Here is a 20011-nt window from a genome sequence, read left to right on the forward strand (position 1 = left end):
ACGGATGGACACAGTCCCTGCTATGAGAAGACAGACAGACAGATGGACACAGTCCCTGCTATGAGAAGACAGACAGATGGACACAGTCCCTGCTATGAGAAGACAGACGGATGGACACAGTCCCTGCTATGAGTAGACAGACAGACGGATGGACACAGTCCCTGCTATGAGAGGACAGACAGACGGATGGACACAGTCCCTGCTATGAGAAGACAGACACACAGATGGACACAGTCCCTGCTATGAGAAGACAGACAGGCGGATGGACACAGTCCCTGCTATGAGAAGACAGACAGACGGATGGACACAGTCCCTGCTATGAGTAGACAGACAGACAGACACAGTCCCTGCTATGAGAAGACAGACAGACGGATGGACACAGTCCCTGCTATGAGAAGACAGACAGACGGATGGACACAGTCCCTGCTATGAGAAGTCAGACAGACGGATGGACACAGTCCCTGCTATGAGAAGACAGACAGACGGATGGACACAGTCCCTGCTATGAGAAGACAGACAGACGGACACAGTCCCTGCTATGAGAAGACAGACAGACGGATGGACACAGTCCCTGCTATGAGAAGACAGACAGACAGATGGACACAGTCCCTGCTATGAGAAGACAGACGGATGGACACAGTCCCTGCTATGAGAAGACAGACAGACGGATGGACACAGTCCCTGCTATGAGAAGACAGACAGACAGATGGACACAGTCCCTGCTATGAGAAGACAGACAGATGGACACAGTCCCTGCTATGAGAAGACAGACGGATGGACACAGTCCCTGCTATGAGAGGACAGACAGACGGATGGACACAGTCCCTGCTATGAGAAGACAGACAGACGGATGGACACAGTCCCTGCTATGAGAAGACAGACAGACAGACGGACACAGTCCCTGCTATGAGAAGACAGACAGACGGATGGACACAGTCCCTGCTATGAGTAGACAGACAGACAGACAGACACAGTCCCTGCTATGAGTAGACAGACAGACAGACACAGTCCCTGCTATGAGAAGACAGACAGACGGATGGACACAGTCCCTGCTATGAGAAGACAGACAGACGGATGGACACAGTCCCTGCTATGAGAAGACAGACAGACGGATGGACACAGTCCCTGCTATGAGAAGACAGACAGACGGACACAGTCCCTGCTATGAGAAGACAGACAGACGGATGGACACAGTCCCTGCTATGAGAAGACAGACAGACAGATGGACATAGTCCCTGCTATGAGAAGACAGACGGATGGACACAGTCCCTGCTATGAGAAGACAGACAGACGGATGGACACAGTCCCTGCTATGAGAAGACAGACAGACAGATGGACACAGTCCCTGCTATGAGAAGACAGACAGATGGACACAGTCCCTGCTATGAGAAGACAGACGGATGGACACAGTCCCTGCTATGAGTAGACAGACAGACGGATGGACACAGTCCCTGCTATGAGAGGACAGACAGACGGATGGACACAGTCCCTGCTATGAGAAGACAGACAGACAGACGGACACAGTCCCTGCTATGAGAAGACAGACAGACGGATGGACACAGTCCCTGCTATGAGTAGACAGACAGACAGACAGACACAGTCCCTGCTATGAGTAGACAGACAGACGGATGGACACAGTCCCTGCTATGAGAAGACAGACAGACGGACACAGTCCCTGCTATGAGAAGACAGACAGACGGATGGACACAGTCCCTGCTATGAGAAGACAGACAGACAGATGGACACAGTCCCTGCTATGAGTAGACAGACAGACGGATGGACACAGTCCCTGCTATGAGAAGACAGAAAGACGGATGGACACAGTCCCTGCTATGAGAAGACAGACAGACGGACACAGTCCCTGCTATGAGTAGACAGACAGACGGATGGACACAGTCCCTGCTATGAGAAGACAGACGGACGGACACAGTCCCTGCTATGAGAAGACAGACAGACGGATGGACACAGTCCCTGCTATGAGAAGACAGACGGACGGACACAGTCCCTGCTATGAGAAGACAGACAGACGGATGGACACAGTCCCTGCTATGAGAAGACAGACAGACGGACACAGTCCCTGCTATGAGTAGACAGACAGACGGATGGACACAGTCCCTGCTATGAGAAGACAGACAGACGGATGGACACAGTCCCTGCTATGAGAAGACAGACAGACGGATGGACACAGTCCCTGCTATGAGAAGACAGACAGACGGACACAGTCCCTGCTATGAGAAGACAGACAGACAGATGGACACAGTCCCTGCTATGAGAAGACAGACAGACGGACACAGTCCCTGCTATGAGTAGACAGACAGACGGACACAGTCCCTGCTATGAGTAGACAGACAGACAGACAGACACAGTCCCTGCTATGAGTAGACAGACAGATGGACACAGTCCCTGCTATGAGTAGACAGACAGATGGACACAGTCCCTGCTATGAGTAGACAGACAGATGGACACAGTCCCTGCTATGAGTAGACAGACAGATGGACACAGTCCCTGCTATGAGTAGACAGACAGATGGACACAGTCCCTGCTATGAGTAGACAGACAGATGGACACAGTCCCTGCTATGAGTAGACAGACGGACAGACACAGTCCCTGCTATGAGAAGACAGACAGATGGACACAGTCCCTGCTATGAGAAGACAGACAGATGGACACAGTCCCTGCTATGAGTAGACAGACAGATGGACACAGTCCCTGCTATGAGAAGACAGACAGATGGACACAGTCCCTGCTATGAGAAGACAGACAGACAGATGGACACAGTCCCTGCTATGAGTAGACAGACAGATGGACACAGTCCCTGCTATGAGTAGACAGACAGATGGACACAGTCCCTGCTATGAGTAGACAGACAGATGGACACAGTCCCTGCTATGAGTAGACAGACAGATGGACACAGTCCCTGCTATGAGTAGACAGACGGACAGACACAGTCCCTGCTATGAGAAGACAGACAGATGGACACAGTCCCTGCTATGAGAAGACAGACAGATGGACACAGTCCCTGCTATGAGTAGACAGACGGACAGACACAGTCCCTGCTATGAGAAGACAGACAGATGGACACAGTCCCTGCTATGAGAAGACAGACAGATGGACACAGTCCCTGCTATGAGTAGACAGACAGATGGACACAGTCCCTGCTATGAGAAGACAGACAGATGGACACAGTCCCTGCTATGAGTAGACAGACAGACGGACAGACACAGTCCCTGCTATGAGAAGACAGACAGATGGACACAGTCCCTGCTATGAGAAGACAGACGGATGGACACAGTCCCTGCTATGAGAAGACAGACAGATGGACACAGTCCCTGCTATGAGAAGACAGACGGATGGACACAGTCCCTGCTATGAGAAGACAGACGGATGGACACAGTCCCTGCTATGAGAAGACAGACAGATGGACACAGTCCCTGCTATGAGAAGACAGACGGATGGACACAGTCCCTGCTATGAGTAGACAGACGGACGGACACAGTCCCTGCTATGAGTAGACAGACGGACGGACACAGTCCCTGCTATGAGTAGACAGACAGACAGACAGACACAGTCCCTGCTATGAGAAGACAGACAGACGGACACAGTCCCTGCTATGAGTAGACAGACAGACAGACAGACACAGTCCCTGCTATGAGAAGACAGACAGACGGACACAGTCCCTGCTATGAGTAGACAGACAGACAGACAGACACAGTCCCTGCTATGAGAAAACAGACAGACGGACACAGTCCCTGCTATGAGAAGACAGACAGACGGACACAGTCCCTGCTATGAGAAGACAGACAGACGGACACAGTCCCTGCTATGAGTAGACAGACAGACAGACAGACACAGTCCCTGCTATGAGTAGACAGACAGATGGACACAGTCCCTGCTATGAGAAGACAGACAGACGGACACAGTCCCTGCTATGAGTAGACAGACAGACAGACAGACACAGTCCCTGCTATGAGTAGACAGACAGATGGACACAGTCCCTGCTATGAGAAGACAGACAGATGGACACAGTCCCTGCTATGAGTAGACAGACAGACGGACACAGTCCCTGCTATGAGTAGACAGACAGACAGACAGACACAGTCCCTGCTATGAGTAGACAGACAGATGGACACAGTCCCTGCTATGAGTAGACAGACAGATGGACACAGTCCCTGCTATGAGTAGACAGACAGATGGACACAGTCCCTGCTATGAGTAGACAGACAGATGGACACAGTCCCTGCTATGAGTAGACAGACAGATGGACACAGTCCCTGCTATGAGTAGACAGACAGATGGACACAGTCCCTGCTATGAGTAGACAGACGGACAGACACAGTCCCTGCTATGAGAAGACAGACAGATGGACACAGTCCCTGCTATGAGAAGACAGACAGATGGACACAGTCCCTGCTATGAGTAGACAGACAGATGGACACAGTCCCTGCTATGAGAAGACAGACAGATGGACACAGTCCCTGCTATGAGAAGACAGACAGACAGATGGACACAGTCCCTGCTATGAGTAGACAGACAGATGGACACAGTCCCTGCTATGAGTAGACAGACAGATGGACACAGTCCCTGCTATGAGAAGACAGACAGATGGACACAGTCCCTGCTATGAGTAGACAGACGGACAGACACAGTCCCTGCTATGAGAAGACAGACAGATGGACACAGTCCCTGCTATGAGAAGACAGACAGATGGACACAGTCCCTGCTATGAGTAGACAGACGGACAGACACAGTCCCTGCTATGAGAAGACAGACAGATGGACACAGTCCCTGCTATGAGAAGACAGACAGATGGACACAGTCCCTGCTATGAGTAGACAGACAGATGGACACAGTCCCTGCTATGAGAAGACAGACAGATGGACACAGTCCCTGCTATGAGTAGACAGACAGACGGACAGACACAGTCCCTGCTATGAGAAGACAGACAGATGGACACAGTCCCTGCTATGAGAAGACAGACGGATGGACACAGTCCCTGCTATGAGAAGACAGACAGATGGACACAGTCCCTGCTATGAGAAGACAGACGGATGGACACAGTCCCTGCTATGAGAAGACAGACGGATGGACACAGTCCCTGCTATGAGAAGACAGACAGATGGACACAGTCCCTGCTATGAGAAGACAGACGGATGGACACAGTCCCTGCTATGAGTAGACAGACGGATGGACACAGTCCCTGCTATGAGAAGACAGACAGACGGACACAGTCCCTGCTATGAGAAGACAGACAGACAGACGGACACAGTCCCTGCTATGAGAAGACAGACAGACAGATGGACACAGTCCCTGCTATGAGAAGACAGACAGACAGATGGAGACAGACCTGCTCCATTAATCACTGTTCTGTTGACACAATCCTGTTTAAAGGGCTGCGTTTATGACGATAAACAACACAACCTCAACCATCACACACACACCCTCCAACCCCCTCACACACACACCCTCCAACCCCCTCACACACACACCCTCCAACCCCCTCACACACACACCCTCCAACCCCCTCACACACACACCCTCCAACCCCCTCACACACACACCCTCCAACCCCCCAACCCTCCAACCCCCTCACACACACACATCCTCCAACCCCCCTCACACACACACCCTCCAACCCCCTCACACACACCCTCCAACCCCCCAACCCTCCAACCCCCTCACACACACACCCCTCCAACCCCCTCACACACACACCCTCCAACCCCCTCACACACACACCCTCCAACCCCCACACACACACACCCTCCAACCCCCTCACACACACACCCTCCAACCCCCTCACACACACACCCTCCAACCCCCTCACACACACACCCTCCAACCCCCCCTCACACACACACCCTCCAACCCCCTCACACACACACCCTCCAACCCCCTCACACACACACCCTCCAACCCCCTCACACACACCCCTCCAACCCCCAACCCTCCAACCCCCTCACACACACACCCTCCAACCCCCTCACACACACACCTCCAACCCCCTCACACACACACCCTCCAACCCCCTCACACACACACCCTCCAACCCCCTCACACACACACCCTCCAACCCCCTCACACACACACCCTCCAACCCCTCACACACACACCCTCCAACCCCCCAACCCTCCAACCCCCTCACACACACCCTCCAACCCCCTCACACACACACCCTCCAACCCCCTCACACACACACCCTCCAACCCCCCAACCCTCCAACCCCCTCACACACACATCTTCCAACCCCCCCATCCCTCTCACACACACACACCGTCCAACCCTCCAAACCTCCAACCCCCTCACACACACACCCTCCAACCCTCTCACAAACATCTTCCAACACTCACATACCCTCCAACCCTCTCACAACACCCTCCAACTCTCTCACACACACCCTCCAACCCTCAAACCCCCTCACACACACACCCTTCAACCCTCTCACACACACACACACACACACCCTCCAACTCTCTCACACACACCATCCAACCCTCCAACCCCCTCAAACACACAACCTCCAACCCTCTCACAAACACACCCTCCAGCCCTCTCACACACACACCCTCCAACCCCCTCACACACACACCCTTCAACCCGCTCACACACATCCTCCAACCCTCTCACACACCCTTCAACCCTCTCACACACACCCTCCAACCCCCAAACACACACACCATTCAAACCTCTCACACACATCCTCCAACCCTCTCACACACACCCTCCAACACTCACACACAGACCCTCCAACCCTCTCACACACACCCTCCAACAGTCACACACACCCTCCAACCCTCCAACACCCTCTCACACACCCCTCCAACCCCCCTCTCACACACACCCTCCAACCCTCTCACACACCCTCCAACACACACACACACACCCTCCAATACTCACACACACACACCCTCCAACCCCCTCACACAAACACCCTCCAACCGTCACACACACCCTCCAACCGTCACACACACACTCCAACCGTCACACACACACTCTCCAACCCTCAGACACACCCTCCAACCGTCACACACACCCCTCCAACCCCCACACACACACACCCTCCAACCCCCTCACACACACACCCTCCAACCCCCTCACACACACCCTCCAACCTCCTCACACACACACCCTCCAACCGTCACACACACACTCTCCAACCCTCAGACACACCCTCCAACCGTCACACACACACCCTCCAACCCCCTCACACACACACACCCTCCAACCTCCTCACACACACCCCTCCAACCTCCTCACACACACACCCTCCAACCTCCTCACACACACACCCTCCAACCCCCTCACATGCACACCCTCCAACCTCCTCACACACACACCCTCCAACCCCCCTCACTCACACACACACCCTCCAACCCCCTCACTCACACACACACCCTCCAACCCCCTCACACACACACACGCTCCAACCTCCTCACACACACACCCTCCAACCTCCTCACACACACACCTCCAACCCCCTCTCACACACACACCCTCCAACCCTCTCACACACCCTCCAACACACACACACACACCCTCCAACCCCCTCACACACACACCCTCCAACCCCCTCACACACACACCCTCCAACCTCCTCACACACACACCCTCCAACCGTCACACACACACACACCAACCCTCAGACACACCCTCCAACTGTCACAAACACACCCTCCAACCCCCACACACACACACACCCTCCAACCTCCTCACACACACACCCTCCAACCTCCTCACACACACCCTCCAACCTCCTCACACACACACCCTCCAACCTCCTCACACACACACCCTCCAACCCCCTCACATGCACACCCTCCAACCTCCTCACACACACACCCTCCAACCTCCTCACACACACACCCCCTCGAACCTCCTCACACACACACCCTCCAACCCCCTCACACACACACCCTCCAACCCCCTCACACGCACACCCTCGAACCTCCTCACACACACACCCTCCAACCCCCTCACACACACACCCTCCAACCCCCTCACACGCACACCCTCCAACCTCCTCACACACACACCCTCCAACCCCCCACACACACACCCTCCAACCTCCTCACACACACACCCTCCAACCCCCTCACTCACACACACACCCTCCAACCCCTCACACACACACCCTCCCAGTCTTTTGATATGAAAGTGTATATTCCTAGTTTTGTACCTGCGTTTCCTTGTCTGCTCGGGGGCGAGTCCTGGGCTGAGCCCCTCCTCCAGTGGGTGGAGCTGTGAACAGGAGGCGGAGATTGTGACCTTACGTCGAAGGCGGGGCAGAACACTCTGACGGAACAGATCCTTCCTGGGTTTCACCTTTAGAGCCAGAACAGAACAAATGAATGGAGAGCCATCGGAGAGCAAGCAGACAATATGAGCAACCTGATCCAGGGCTTCTGGTCACTTCTATTGGCTGGGAAGAGTTCTATTCATCTTCTAGAGATTCTTCTGGTTGAGGAAGTGGATTCATTCTTCCTCATCTCGTTAGCCCAATTCTGTTTTGCCCCCTTCTCCCTGAAGTGTGCACTTGTTCACTCCCCCTCATTGCATTGAATTGGCGAGGAGAGTGAACAAATGCACACTTGGGGGAGAAGGATAGAACCAGTCTGGGTTGGGTGTTCTATATTCTGTTTTATGTTCTACGTTCTAAGTTCTATATTCTATATTCTGTGTTCTACATTCTATGTTCTATATTCTATATTCTGTATTCTATATTCTGTGTTCTATATTCTATATTCTGTTTTATGTTCTATATTCTATATTCTATATTCTGTGTTCTATATTCTGTTTTATGTTCTATATTCTATATTCTGTGTTCTATATTCTGTGTTCTATATTCTATATTCTGTTTTATGTTCTATATTCTATATTCTGTGTTCTATATTCTGTGTTCTATATTCTATATTCTGTGTTCTATATTCTATATTCTGTTTTATGTTCTATATAATATATTCTGTGTTCTATATTCTATATTATGTGTTCTATATTCTGTGTTCCATATTATATGTTCTATATTCTGTATTCTGTGTTCTATATTCTATATTCTGTGTTCTATATTCTGTGTTCTATATTCTATATTCTGTTTTATGTTCTTATATTCTATATTATCTGTTATGTTCTATATTCTACATTCTATGTTTTATATTCTAAATTCTGTGTTCTATATTATATAATCTGTGTTCTATATTCTATATTCCGTGTACTATATTCTATATTCAGTTTTATGTTTTACATTCTATATTCTGTGTTCTATATTCTGTGTTCTATATTCTATATTATGTGTTCTATATTCTATATTATGTGTTCTATATTCTGTGTTCTATATTCTGTGGTCTATATTCTATATTCTGTGTTCTCTATTCTATATTATGTTTTCTATATTCTGTATTCTATATTCTGTGTTCTATATTCTATGTTCTGTGTTCTATATTCTGTGTTCTATATTCTATATTCTGTGTTCTATATTCTATATTCTGTGTTCTATATTATGTGTTCTATATTCTGTGTTCTATATTCTGTGTTCTATATTCTGTGTTCTATATTCTGTGTTCTATATTCTATATTCTGTGTTCTATATTCTGTGTTCTATATTCTATATTCTGTGTTCTGTGTTCTATATTCTATATTCTGTGTTCTATATTCTATATTCTGTGTTCTATATTCTGTGTTCTATATTCTATATTCTGTGTTCTATATTCTATATTCTGTGTTCTATATTCTATATTCTGTGTTCTATATTCTGTGTTCTATATTCTGTGTTCTATATTCTATATTCTGTGTTCTCTATTCTATATTATGTTTTTTATATTCTATATTCTGTGTTCTATATTCTATGTTCTATATTCTATATTCTGTATTCTATATTCTGTGTCCTATATTCTATATTCTGTGTTCTATATTATGTGTTCTATATTCTGTGTTCTATATACAGTGTTCTATATTCTATATTCTGTGTTCTATATTCTATATTCTGTGTTCTATATTCTGTGTTCTATATTCTATATTCTGTGTTCTGTGTTCTATATTCTATATACTGTGTTCTATATTCTGTATTCTATATTCTGTGTTCTATATTCTATATTCTGTGTTCTCTATTCTATATTATGTTTTCTATATTCTGTATTCTATATTCTGTGTTCTATATTCTATGTTCTGTGTTCTATATTCTGTGTTCTATATTCTATATTCTGTGTTCTATATTCTATATTCTGTGTTCTATATTATGTGTTCTATATTCTGTGTTCTATATTCTGTGTTCTATATTCTGTGTTCTATATTCTATATTCTGTGTTCTATATTCTGTGTTCTATATTCTATATTCTGTGTTCTGTGTTCTATATTCTGTGTTCTATATTCTGTGTTCTATATTCTATATTCTGTGTTCTGTGTTCTATATTCTATATTCTGTGTTCTATATTCTATATTCTGTGTTCTATATTCTATATTCTGTGTTCTATATTCTGTGTTCTATATTCTGTGTTCTATATTCTATATTCTGTGTTCTCTATTCTATATTATGTTTTTTATATTCTATATTCTGTGTTCTATATTCTATGTTCTATATTCTATATTCTGTATTCTATATTCTGTGTTCTATATTCTATATTCTGTGTTCTATATTATGTGTTCTATATTCTGTGTTCTATATACAGTGTTCTATATTCTATATTCTGTGTTCTATATTCTATATTCTGTGTTCTATATTCTGTGTTCTATATTCTATATTCTGTGTTCTGTGTTCTATATTCTATATACTGTGTTCTATATTCTGTATTCTATATTCTGTGTTCTATATTCTATATTCTGTGTTCTACATTCTGTGTTCTATATTCTGTGTTCTATATTCTGTGTTCTGTGTTCTATATTCTGTGTTCTATATTCTGTGTTCTATATTCTGTGTTCTATATTCTATATTCTGTGTTCTATATTCTGTGTTCTATATTCTATATTCTGTTTTATGTTCTATATTCTATATTCTGTGTTCTATATTCTGTTTTATGTTCTATATTCTATATTCTGTGTTCTATATTCTGTGTTCTATATTCTATATTCTGTTTTATGTTCTATATTCTATATTCTGTGTTCTATATTCTATATTCTGTGTTCTATATTCTATATTCTGTTTTATGTTCTATATAATATATTCTGTGTTCTATATTCTATATTATGTGTTCTATATTCTGTGTTCCATATTATATGTTCTATATTCTGTATTCTGTGTTCTGAATTCTATATTCTGTGTTCTATATTCTATATTCTGTTTTATGTTCTTATATTCTATATTATCTGTTATGTTCTATATTCTACATTCTATGTTTTATATTCTAAATTCTGTGTTCTATATTCTATAATCTGTGTTCTATATTCTATATTCTGTGTACTATATTCTATATTCAGTTTTATGTTTTACATTCTATATTCTGTGTTCTATATTCTGTGTTCTATATTCTATATTATGTGTTCTATATTCTATATTATGTGTTCTATATTCTATGTTCTATATTCTGTGGTCTATATTCTATATTCTGTGTTCTCTATTCTATATTATGTTTTCTATATTCTGTATTCTATATTCTGTGTTCTATATTCTATTTTCTGTGTTCTATATTCTGTGTTCTATATTCTATATTCTGTGTTCTATATTCTATATTCTGTGTTCTATATTATGTGTTCTATATTCTGTGTTCTATATTCTATATTCTGTGTTCTATATTCTATATTCTGTGTTCTGTGTTCTATATTCTATATTCTGTGTTCTCTATTCTATATTATGTTTTTTATATTCTATATTCTGTGTTCTATATTCTATGTTCTATATTCTGTATTCTATATTCTATATTCTGTGTTCTATATTCTATATTCTGTGTTCTATATTATGTGTTCTATATTCTGTGTTCTATATACAGTGTTCTATATTCTATATTCTGTGTTCTATATTCTGTGTTCTATATTCTGTGTTCTATATTCTATATTCTGTGTTCTGTGTTCTATATTCTATATACTGTGTTCTATATTCTGTATTCTATATTCTGTGTTCTATATTCTATATTCTGTGTTCTATATTCTGTGTTCTTTATTCTGTGTTCTATATTCTGTTTTCTATATTCTGTGTTCTATATTCTGTGTTCTATATTCTATATTCTGTGTTCTATATTCTATATTCTGTTTTATGTTCTATATAATATATTCTGTGTTCTATATTCTATATTATGTGTTCTATATTCTGTGTTCCATATTATATGTTCTATATTCTGTATTCTGTGTTCTGAATTCTATATTCTGTGTTCTGTGTTCTATATTCTATATTCTGTTTTATGTTCTTATATTCTATATTATCTGTTATGTTCTATATTCTACATTCTATGTTTTATATTCTAAATTCTGTGTTCTATATTCTATAATCTGTGTTCTATATTCTATATTCTGTGTACTATATTCTATATTCAGTTTTATGTTTTACATTCTATATTCTGTGTTCTATATTCTGTGTTCTATATTCTATATTATGTGTTCTATATTCTATATTATGTGTTCTATATTCTGTGTTCTATATTCTGTGGTCTATATTCTATATTCTGTGTTCTCTATTCTATATTATGTTTTCTATATTCTGTATTCTATATTCTGTGTTCTATATTCTATTTTCTGTGTTCTATATTCTGTGTTCTATATTCTATATTCTGTGTTCTATATTCTGTGTTCTATGTTATGTGTTCTATATTCTGTGTTCTATATTCTGTGTTCTATATTCTATATTCTGTGTTCTATATTCTGTGTTCTATATTCTATATTCTGTGTTCTGTGTTCTATATTCTATATTCTGTGTTCTATAATATATATTCTGTGTTCTATATTCTGTGTTCTATATTCTATATTCTGTGTTCTATATTCTATATTCTGTGTTCTATATTCTATATTCTGTGTTCTATATTCTGTGTTCTGTGTTCTATATTCTGTGTTCTGTGTTCTATATTCTGTGTTCTATATTCTATATTCTGTGTTCTATATTCTGTGTTCTATATTCTATATTCTGTGTTCTATATTCTGTGTTCTATATTCTATATTCTGTATTCTATATTCTATATTCTGTGTTCTATATTCTATATTCTGTGTTCTATATTATGTGTTCTATATTCTGTGTTCTATATACAGTGTTCTATATTCTATATTCTGTGTTCTATATTCTATATTCTGTGTTCTATATTCTGTGTTCTATATTCTATATTCTGTGTTCTGTGTTCTATATTCTATATACTGTGTTCTATATTCTGTATTCTATATTCTGTGTTCTATATTCTATATTCTGTGTTCTATATTCTGTGTTCTTTATTCTGTGTTCTATATTCTGTGTTCTATATTCTGTGTTCTATATTCTGTGTTCTATATTCTGTGTTCTATATTCTGTGTTCTATATTCTATATTCTGTGTTCTATATTCTGTGTTCTATATTCTATATTCTGTGTTCTGTGTTCTATATTCTGTGTTCTATATTCTGTGTTCTATATTCTGTGTTCTATATTCTGTGTTCTGTGTTCTATATTCTGTGTTCTGTGTTCTATATTCTGTGTTCTATATTCTGTGTTCTATATTCTATATTCTGTGTTCTATATTCTATATTCTGTGTTCTATATTCTCTGTTCTATATTCTATATTCTGTGTTCTATATTCTGTGTTCTGTGTTCTATATTCTGTGTTCTATATTCTGTGTTCTATATTCTATATTCTGTGTTCTATATTCTGTGTTCTATATTCTATATTCTGTGTTCTATATTCTGTGTTCTGTGTTCTATATTCTGTGTTCTATATTCTGTGTTCTATATTCTATATACTGTGTTCTATATTCTATATTCTCACCAGGTCCAGAGACGAGCCCAGAGAATACTTCCTGCTCACCCTCAGCTCCTCCACCATACCTGAGACAGGACAACACAGGGCATAGGTTAGACGAGTGTGTGTGTGGGTTCGTGTGTGTGTGTGTGTGTGTGTGTGTGTGTGTGTGTGTGTGTGTGTGTGTGTGTGTGTGTGTGTGTGTGTGTGTGTACATGTGTGTGTGTGTGTTACCAGAGTGCGGGTCTAGTGTCTGTCTGTGTCGCAGCAGCTGAGACAGTATAGTGTCTCTGTGGCTGGGATCATCTACTCCTGCCTCCTTCAGATCTACATCACATACATACAGCAAACCCTGCAGAGGGAGAGATGGAGGGAGAGAGATGGAGGGAGAGAGATGGAGGGAGAGAGAGAGGGATAGAGATGGAGGGAGAGAGATGGAGGGAGAGAGATGGAGGGAGAGAGAGAGAGAGGGAGAGATGGAGGGAGAGATAGAGGGAGAGAAATAGTGGGGGAGATAGAGGGAGAGAGATGGAGGGAGAGAGAGAGAGATGGAGGGAGAGAGATGGAGGGAGGAGATGGAGGGAGAGGGAGAGATGGAGGGAGAGAGATGGAGGGAGAGAGATGGAGGGAGAGAGAGAGAGAGGGAAAGATAGAGGGAGAGATGGAGGGAGAGATGGAGGGGGAGAAATAGAGGGGGAGATAGATGGAGAGAGAAAGATGGAGGAAGGGAGATGGAGGGAGAGGGAGAGAGATGGAGGGAGAGAGAGGGGGGAGAGATGGAGGGAGAAATGGAGGGAGTGAGATATGGAGGGAGAGAGAGTGAGAGGGAGAGAGAGATGGAGGGAGAGAGAGAGAGATGGAGGGAGAGAGAGGGTGAGAGATGGAGGGAGAAATGGAGGGAGAGAGATATGGATGGAGAGAGAGATGGAGGGAGAGAGAGATGGGGAGAGAGATATATAGAAAGATGGGGAGAGAGAGAGATGGGGGAGAGAGAGAGATGGAGGGAGAGAGAGAGGGAGAGATGGGGAGAGAGAGAGATATAGGGGGAGAGAGGGAGAGATGGAGGGAGAGAGAGAGAGATGGGGAGAGAGATATAGGGGGAGAGAGAGAGAGATGGAGGGAGAGAGAGAGGGAGAGATGGAGGGAGAGAGAGAGGTTGGGGTGAGAGAGTGGGAGAGGGAGAGAGGGAGATGGAGAGAGAGACAGGTTGTGGAGGGGAGAGGGCGAGAGAGAGATGGGGGAGAGAGAGAGACAGGTTGGGGTGAGAGAAGGAGATGGAGAGAGAGAGAGATGGGGGAGAGAGAGAGGTTGGGGTGAGAGAGAGAGGTTGGGGTGAGAGAGGTTGGGGTGAGAGAGAGAGGTTGGGGTGAGAGAAAGAGGTTGGGTTGAGAGAGAGAGGTTGGGTTGAGAGAGAGAGGTTGGGTTGAGAGAGATATAGGGAGAGAGATGGAGGGAGGGAAAGAGGGAGAGAGAGATGGGGGAGAGAGAGATAGAGAGATGGGGAGAGAGAGAGACGGGGAGAGAGAGAGATATAGAGAGATGGGGAGAGATGGGGAGAGAGAGAGATGGAGGGGGAGAGAGAGAGATGGAGGGAGGGCGAGAGAGAGAGATGGAGATGGAGATGAAAAAGAGAGAGAGATGTTGGGGTGAGAGAGTGGGGGAGGGGAGAGGGAGAGAGTAACAGAGGGAGAGGTTGGGTTGAGAGAGTGGGGGAGGGAGAGAGGGAGATGGAGAGAGAGAAAGAGAGAGAGAGGTTGGGGTGAGAGAGTGGGGGAGGGGAGAGAGAGAGACAGGTTGACATGAGAGAGGAGGAGGGGAGCGGGAGAGATATGGAGATGGAGAGAGAGTGAGATAGAGAGACAGGTTGGGGTGAGAGAGATGGAGAGAAATGAAGGGTGAAACTATCAGTTTAGTAAATACAGAAAGAAACAGGCAGTAAAAGACAGACAGAGTCTAATAGTCAGTCAGACATTCAGACAGTCAGGTACCTCTAGACCGTAGTATTCTCTCTCCAGACAGACAGTCAGGTACCTCTAGACCATAGTATTCTCTCTCCAGACAGACAGACAGGTACCTCTAGACCGTAGTATTCTCTCTCCAGACAGACAGACAGGTACCTCTAGACCGTAGTATTCTCTCTCCAGACAGACAGACAGGTACCTCTAGACCGTAGTATTCTCTCTCCAGACAGACAGACAGGTACCTCTAGACCGTAGTATTCTCTCTCCAGACAGACAGTCAGGTACCTCTAGACCGTAGTATTCTCTCTCCAGACAGACAGACAGGTACCTCTAGACCGTAGTATTCTCTCTCCAGACAGACAGACAGGTACCTCTAGACCGTAGTATTCTCTCTCCAGACAGACAGTCAGGTACCTCTGGACCGTAGTATTCTCTCTCCAGACAGACAGACAGGTACCTCTAGACCGTAGTATTCTCTCTCCAGACAGACAGACAGGTACCTCTAGACCGTAGTATTCTCTCTCCAGACAGACAGACAGGTACCTCTAGACCGTAGTGTTCTCTCTCCAGACAGACAGACAGGTACCTCTAGACCATAGTATTCTCTCTCCAGACAGACTGACAGGTACCTCTAGACCGTAGTATTCTCTCTCCAGACAGACAGACAGGTACCTCTAGACCATAGTATTCTCTCTCCAGACAGACAGACAGGTACCTCTAGAACGTAGTATTCTCTCTCCAGACAGACAGACAGGTACCTCTAGACCGTATTATTCTCTCTCCAGACAGACAGTCAGACAGACAGGTACCTCTAGGCCATAGTATTCTCTCTCAGACAGACAGACAGGTACCTCTAGACCATAGTATTCTCTCTCCAGACAGACAGACAGGTACCTCTAGACCGTAGTATTCTCTCTCCAGACAGACAGACAGGTACCTCTAGACCGTAGTGTTCTCTCTCCAGACAGACAGACAGGTACCTCTAGACCGTATTATTCTCTCTGCAGACAGACAGACAGACAGGTATCTCTAGACCATAGTATTCTCTCTCCAGACAGACAGACAGGTACCTCTAGACCGTAGTATTCTCTCTCCAGACAGACAGACAGGTACCTCTAGACCGTAGTATTCTCTCCCAGACAGACAGACAGGTACCTCTAGACCGTAGTATTCTCTCTCCAGACAGACAGACAGGTACCTGTAGACCGTAGTATTCTCTCTCCAGACAGACAGACAGGTACCTCTAGACCGTAGTATTCTCTCTCCAGACAGACAGACAGGTACCTCTAGACCGTAGTATTCTCTCTCCAGACAGACAGACAGGTACCTCTAGACCGTAGTATTCTCTCTCCAGACAGACAGACAGGTACCTCTAGACCGTAGTATTCTCTCTCCAGACAGACAGACAGGTACCTCTAGACCGTAGTATTCTCTCTCCAGACAGACAGTCAGGTACCTCTAGACCGTAGTATTCTCTCTCCAGACAGACAGACAGGTACCTCTAGACCGTAGTATTCTCTCTCCAGACAGACAGACAGGTACCTCTAGACCGTAGTATTCTCTCTCCAGACAGACAGACAGGTACCTCTAGACCGTAGTATTCTCTCTCCAGACAGACAGTCAGGTACCTCTAGACCGTAGTATTCTCTCTCCAGACAGACAGACAGGTACCTCTAGACCGTAGTATTCTCTCTCCAGACAGACAGTCAGGTACCTCTAGACCGTAGTATTCTCTCTCCAGACAGACAGACAGGTACCTCTAGACCGTAGTATTCTCTCTCCAGACAGACAGATAGGTACCTCTAGACCGTAGTATTCTCTCTCCAGACAGACAGACAGGTACCTCTAGACCGTAGTGTTCTCTCTCCAGACAGACAGACAGGTACCTCTAGACCATAGTATTCTCTCTCCAGACAGACTGACAGGTACCTCTAGACCGTAGTATTCTCTCTCCAGACAGACAGACAGGTACCTCTAGACCATAGTATTCTCTCTCCAGACAGACAGACAGGTACCTCTAGACCGTAGTATTCTCTCTCCAGACAGACAGACAGGTACCTCTAGACCGTATTATTCTCTCTCCAGACAGACAGTCAGACAGACAGGTACCTCTAGGCCATAGTATTCTCTCTCCAGACAGACAGACAGGTACCTCTAGACCATAGTATTCTCTCTCCAGACAGACAGACAGGTACCTCTAGACCGTAGTATTCTCTCTCCAGACAGACAGACAGGTACCTCTAGACCGTAGTGTTCTCTCTCCAGACAGACAGACAGGTACCTCTAGACCGTATTATTCTCTCTGCAGACAGACAGACAGACAGGTATCTCTAGACCATAGTATTCTCTCTCCAGACAGACAGACAGGTACCTCTAGACCGTAGTATTCTCTCTCCAGACAGACAGACAGGTACCTCTAGACCGTAGTATTCTCTCTCCAGACAGACAGACAGGTACCTCTAGACCGTAGTATTCTCTCTCCAGACAGACAGACAGGTACCTCTAGACCGTAGTATTCTCTCTCCAGACAGACTGACAGGTACCTCTAGACCGTAGTATTCTCTCTCCAGACAGACAGACAGGTACCTCTAGACCGTAGTATTCTCTCTCCAGTGACTTGGTGTACTGGGGCAGTCCTATCTGTTTCAGCCACCAGGCTATGGAGCGATTATTCATGTCTGAGAGACAGATAGAGACAGACAGACCATATTTCACACATAGTTACACACACACACACAGTTAAATACACACAGTTACATACACAGTGACAGACACACAGTCACACACACAGTTACACTTCACACAGTCACACACACATAGTCACACACACAGTTAAATACACACAGTTACATACACAGTGACAGACACACAGATACACACACAGTTACACACACAGTTACACACACACACACACACACACACAAAACACACACACACAGTTACACACACACACAGTCACACACACAGTCACACACACAGTTACACACACAGATACACACACACACAGTCACACACATAATTACACAACCAGTTAGACACACACAGTTCCAGTGTTTTGGCCGTGCAGACATGTTGCACCTACCTGAGATGAGCTGCTTCTGACTCTTTATGATAATCTTTACTTTTCTCTCTCTCTCACTCTCTCTCACTCTCTCCTGGTCTGTGAATCAGTAGCCCGCTATCCCTCAAACCAGTAGTGCTGCTTCTTCAGCCAATCAGGCCCCGGGGGCCCCCCATAAATCAGCCAGTCCCCACTTAGGAATCTGTATCTCGATGCAGGGGGCGGAGCAAACGAGTTGGGACAGGATTCTAACATTCTGAAGGAAGAGACAGAGTGAAAATGAGAAGGGAGGGAGGGAGGGAGACAGAGTGAAAATGAGAAGGGAGGTAGGGAGGGGACAGAGTGAAAATGAGGAGGGAGGGAGTGAGGGAGGGGACAGAGTGAAAATGAGGAGGGAGGGAGTGAGGGAGGGGACAGAGTGAAATTGAGGAGGGAGGGAGGGAGAGTGAAAATGAGGAGGGAGGGGAGTGATTGAGGGGACAGAGTGAAAATGAGAAGGAGGTAGGTAGGTAGGGAGGGAGGGAGGGAGGGAGGGAGGGAGGGAGGGAGGGAGGGAGGGAGGGAGGGAGGGAGGGAGGGAGGGAGGAGGGAGGGAGGGAGGGAGGGGGAGGGAGGGAGGGAGGGAGGGGACAGAGTGAAAATGAGAAGGGAGGTAGGTAGGGAGGTAAAAGTAGGGAGGGAGGGAGGGAGGGAGGGAGGGAGGGAGGGAAAATGGGAGGGAGGGAGGGAGGGGGAGGGAGGGGAGGGAGGGAAAGGGAGGGAGGGAGGGAGGGAGGGACAGAGTGAAAATGAGGAGGGAGGAGGGAGGAGTGAGTGAGTGAGTGAGTGGAGAGGGGAGTGAGTGAGGGACAGTGAGTGAGTGAGTGAGGGAGGGAGGGGACAGAGGAAAATGAGAAGGGAGGGAGGAGGGGACAGAGTGAAAATGAGAAGGGATGGAGGGGGAGGAGGGAGGGAGGGACAGAGTGAAAATGAGGAGGGATGGAGGGAGGGGAGGGGACAGAGTGAAAAGAGGAGGGATGGGAGGGAGGAGGGGACAGAGTGAAAATGAGAAGGGGAGGGAGGGAGACAGAGTGAAAATGAGGAGGGATGGAGGGAGGGAGGGGACAGAGTGAAATTGAGGAGGGATGGAGGGAGGGAGGGGACAGAGTGAAAATGAGAG

The 20011-nt window shown here is 45.6% G+C and overlaps 1 protein-coding gene and 1 pseudogene across 1 annotated transcript in view; one reads left to right on the plus strand and one right to left on the minus strand.

The window, feature by feature from the left end:
* The window catches only part of LOC135532973 (breast cancer anti-estrogen resistance protein 3 homolog), a 49868-nt pseudogene extending 30873 nt beyond the window's left edge, over positions 1 to 18995 (minus strand).
* LOC135532981 (cdc42-interacting protein 4 homolog) overlaps positions 1 to 20011 on the plus strand; it is a 117750-nt gene that overhangs the window by 87534 nt on the left and 10205 nt on the right. The gene's annotated exons all lie outside the window — the stretch shown is intronic.

This window comes from Oncorhynchus masou, chromosome 5, assembly GCF_036934945.1.
Source record: "Oncorhynchus masou masou isolate Uvic2021 chromosome 5, UVic_Omas_1.1, whole genome shotgun sequence".
Classification (NCBI taxonomy): domain Eukaryota; kingdom Metazoa; phylum Chordata; class Actinopteri; order Salmoniformes; family Salmonidae; genus Oncorhynchus; species Oncorhynchus masou.